Below are 4,958 nucleotides of genomic sequence, written 5' to 3'. Positions count from 1 at the left end.
TCTCTCTCATTTCTTCTCTTTTTCTCCCCCCTCTCTAGTTCTGCTCCAACTCATGCCTAACGCTGTCATCATGAAGAAGACTCTACAATTGAGTTTTTGCAAGATATTGAAATATAATGCTGTTGTCAGTGATGTCATCATGACGAGAAGCAAGTGGGGGGAGAAGGGTCCAGCTGCAGTAAAACAGTTCCACCCCTAATGCAAGCACGCCCATGGGCGTTCCCGGCATTTGCCGTATTGGCCAATCGTGAAGGGATACTGCATGATGTCATTTTCAAGGCCATTTCCGGATGAAGGCTCCATGTTTTCAAAGATATCCCGTGCAAATTGTTATCTTCCGGAGAAACGTTTCACTGAACATTCCACTGACATAATATTCTCAACAATTTATGTAAGAAAGTGAGATAAATCACACGTTTTCTAATCCCAATATGTATTTTGCTTTGTCTTCCCGTACCTCGGACATTGTAGCCTACTGTTTAGAACTCGTGTCGCTATGCACAGATTTGTCATAACGTATCAGGTCGCCAAAATGCTTTGATTTCAACACAACTTTGACACATTGATAGTAAATACTGTATACAGTGCCTCCCAAAAGTCTGCACACCCCTGTTCAAATTCCAGGTTTTTGTCATGTAAAAAAATGATTGAAAGACAAATAATTTCACAACTTTTCCCACTTAAATCTAAACTATTATCCTGCACAATGCAGTTGAAAAACAAACCCAAAGCTTTAAAGGGAAAGAATAGAAAATAAAAAACTTGAATTAACATGGTTGCATAAATATGCACACCCTTGAACTAATACCTTGTTGCAGCACCTTTCCTTCGATTACAGTACTCAGTCTTTTTTGAGTAAGACTCTATCAGCATGGCAAACGTTGATGTGAATTTTTTTTTCCACTTATCTTTGCAAAAGCACTCCAAATCTGACAGATTGCGAATGCATCTCATCTGCACAGTCCTTCTCAGATCGCCCAACAGATGTTCCGTGTCATACAGGTCTGAACTCTGTCTGGGCCATTCCAAAACCTCAATCTTATTCTAATGAAGCCATTTTTTGTTGATTTTTGGCATGTGTCTGAGGTAATTGTCGTTCTGAATGATTAAGTTCATCTGCATCATCACCTTTCTAATAGGGGGCAGAAGGTTTTGTGCCACTACAATGGCCCCTGTGGAACTGTTCATAATTCCTGCCTCCCTGACTTAAGCCCCAGTTACAGCAGAAGAACAACAGTCACATAGCATGATGCTGCCACCACCATGCTTCACTTTACGCATGGCGTTACCTTGGCAATGTAGTGTTGTTTTTTGTGCCAAACATACCTCTTGGAATTATGTCCAAAATGTTCGACCTCGGTTTCACCTGACCATAACATATCTTCTCACATGCATTTGGGAGATTACAGAAGTATTTTTTGCTAGATTCACTCCACCAAGAGATTGAACTTGGTCATAATTCCAAAGGGTATATTTGGCACAAAACATCACCCCAATAACACCATACCTAACATGAAGTATGGTGGTGGCAGCATTGTTCTTTTGTGCTGTTTTTCTTCAGTTGTAACTGGGGCCTTCATTATGGAGGAGAGAATTATGAAAATTTCCACAGGGGCCGTGGTAGTGGCACAAAACCTTCGGCCCCCTGGCAGAAAGGTGAAGATGCAGAGGAACTAATCTTTCAGAATGACAATTTCTCCAAGCACACGCCTAAGTCTACAAAAAGAATGGCTTCACCAGAATAATATTGAGGTTTTGGAATGGCCCAGACAAGCCAAAGGTGCTGCAACTAAGTATTAATTTAAGGGTGTGTATATTTATGCAACCATGTTAATTGAAGTTTTTTATTTTCTATTGTTTCCATTTAAAGCTTTATGCTTGTTTCCCAATTGCATTGTACAGGTTAATAGTTTAGATTGAAGGTGGAAAAAGCTGTGAATTTATTTGTCTTTCGGTCATTTTTTTACATCACAAAAACCTGACATTTGAAGAGGGGTGTGTAGACTTTTTGAAGCCACTGTATATTGCCTAAATATATACTGTCAATGCGTTGGCATTACCTCACCTAGCTGTGTGTATCGAGGTCACTGTTAACACTGGGTAGGCTATATGATTAAACCACAGATTTATCCTTTCCAGGATATTAACACACCCCGACAAATAATAATTAAAAAACCCTTTTAGGCGAGGTTGGTCACTTGGTAAGACATGATATAGGCTACTTAGAAAAGTTGTACGATGTACATCAGCAACACATTCCCGACTTTTTGAAGTAGGCCTAATGAGTGTCACCTCACCACAGTTATGTGGCCAGCTTGAAAAGAGCAGATATTAATGAAAAAATATGAAATAGTATTTGAAATAGCAATAGGCTATTTGTTTGTTTTATTGGAGAAAACGATTTCTTCATTACCATAGGCCTACCATACTCCATGTCTGTCTATGATTTAGGAGTGACCACACCATTGAAGCTTACCTCTTTATCCAGGAGAGGTTCCAGATTGGCCTGTCTTAATTCAAATGCCATCAGAAAACAGAGAAAAATTTTCCTACCATCATAACCAGTGTTTGTGCATACATAATCAGGGCCGCTGACAGCTTTGGCTTTGCCCAGGACAAAGTCATCTGAAAGGCCCCCCCACTCAATACATCCCTAGTAACACAGAACGTAAAGAGAACGTTTGACTTTTGGTTCTCTAAAGGTTGGGGTTATTACCAAACCAAAATTTACCACTTAGAAACGTTCCCTTTGGTTACAGTAAAAACCAAGCAGCCATTGGTTCCGGTTCGGTTCTGGATACGTTTCAGATACGTAATTTTTGGTTCTGTTTTGGTTCTCACTGGGTTGCCAGGAAAGTTTAATTTAAGTTCCCAGAACGATATATGTGTGGTTCCCATTCCATTCCCTCGCCGTTCTCTCACCGTACCTTAATTGCTTTTCATGTTTGTTCCCTCATCGTTCCCATATGGTTCCCATAACCTTGATGGTTACATTATAGGTCTGGTCACGTCTGGTTCCCTAGACGTGCTCCTGATGTTCCCCCAACTTTGTTTATACTGTGTTGTTCAGAGCATAAGCAATGATGACTGTCCACCCGATTAAATCATATACGTCTACATATTAGTAACAGTATTTCCTCCAGATTTAATCATGTACACAATCTATTTTTTTATTCCATTTCATTCATTTAACTCAACTTGGTTGGGTTGATCAAAGGTTTGGCTGTGCACACAACATCACACAAAAGATGTGGTGAGTGAAAGAAATAACTTGAGAACTTGTTACACCTTTGCCGGTAACAAGCAGGCCCTTCACAACCAATCTGTCCATCAGCGCCTGGCCAAACCTAATTACTTAGGGCTGGTATATCATGATTCAATTGCTTGCACCTGAAAAACTCCTAATCAATCTGGTCACATGGTACTCTTGAGCCTGTATATAAACCTGCTGTCAGAGTGCTTTAGTTATTTGCCTGCCTGCCTGCCTGCCTGCCTGCTGGCTGGTCAGCATGGCACAGCATAGCGCTTGTTTAACTGCTTTGCAAGCAAGCTAATAGCGCTTTTGGCTTATGGCATTTGTTAGCTACATCTTGTGCCTTGCTTTGTGAGCTAGTCAGTAACAGCACATGTTACATTGCTTGCGCCATTGTGCACTTGATGTAGATGGTATGATTATCGTTAAACTTCATTAAGGAAAACATTTGGTATTAATCCCCACTAGATTGTGTTCATACATGCTCAGCTGATATTTATCTCATATTGTGGTACAGTACGGCATAGACTGATATATAAAATACAGACATCATACATGTTTTCAGCAACTTTAATCATCAATCTAAGATAGCAGTGTGCCAACCTGATGCCAGGCGCAGGGTGTTTCAGTGATGGTGGAGGATGGGAGGTCCTTAAGTACCATGATCAGGGTACCTCAACTATGGTGAGAGATAGTGGGGCAGGACCAAAACACATTCACAATAATAAACAAGGTTGGGGGAACATCAGGAGCATGTCTAAGGAACCAAATATGCAACCAACAAGGTTAAGGGAACCATATGGGAACGGCAAGGGAACAAACATGACATGAACAGGAATAAAGTGACGGTGAGAGAACAATAAGGGAACGGAATGGGAACTACACATATAACATTCTAGGAACGAAAGTTAAACTTTCCTGCCAACCAAGTGAGAATGGAAAAATAACCAAAAATGACTCTCTGGGGACGTACCCAGAACTAAACTGGAACCAAGGGCTTGTGTTCCAGGAACCTTCGTAGAACTAAAAATTGTTAGTAGGGATAGACTACATACAATGTAATGAGGACCCATTCCTGGACCCCTCGTCTCACTGGGCCCAGGTCAACGGACCCCTTTGTCCCCCCTGTCAGCTTCCCTGCATGTAGGCCACATACATTGCTGAAAGAAGTGAACGAGACAGGAATGAAATGTGAATTTATTTCTGTTTACTTTTACACTATGAAGTGTGAACGGTCAACAAGAGGGTTAACACAAAGTTTGAAATTGTGTTTGACCAGTCTCCAATGTGCATTTAACTAATAACTAAAAATGAGGCATTGGCATTAAAATATAGACTGATACATACTATAAATACAGACACCCAAACAATGTGATAATAAGATTAACATACTGATGGACAATAAATACACAAACACAGTGGACACACACACACACGGCAGGAGGAGTTCATACAGGTGGTGTGAAGATGCTGTATACAAGGTGCAATGAGTAAAGTGTAAGTGGCATGGTGAAAGAAGTGTTCATGGAATATTCTCCCGTGTCCTTGGTTATTCATGTGGTTTTCTTCAGTGCGTTGAGGAGTCTGATGGCTTGTGGAAAGAAGTTGTTTCCCAGTGTGCTTTTGCAGCACCGCATGCTGGGCTAGCGCTTCCCTGATGGTAGTAGGGAGAACAGGTAGGGGTGATCTTATGAGCTTTTCTGCT

Source organism: Engraulis encrasicolus, chromosome 16, assembly GCF_034702125.1.
Source record: "Engraulis encrasicolus isolate BLACKSEA-1 chromosome 16, IST_EnEncr_1.0, whole genome shotgun sequence".
Classification (NCBI taxonomy): domain Eukaryota; kingdom Metazoa; phylum Chordata; class Actinopteri; order Clupeiformes; family Engraulidae; genus Engraulis; species Engraulis encrasicolus.
Note: the sequence above shows the minus strand (reverse complement) of the source record.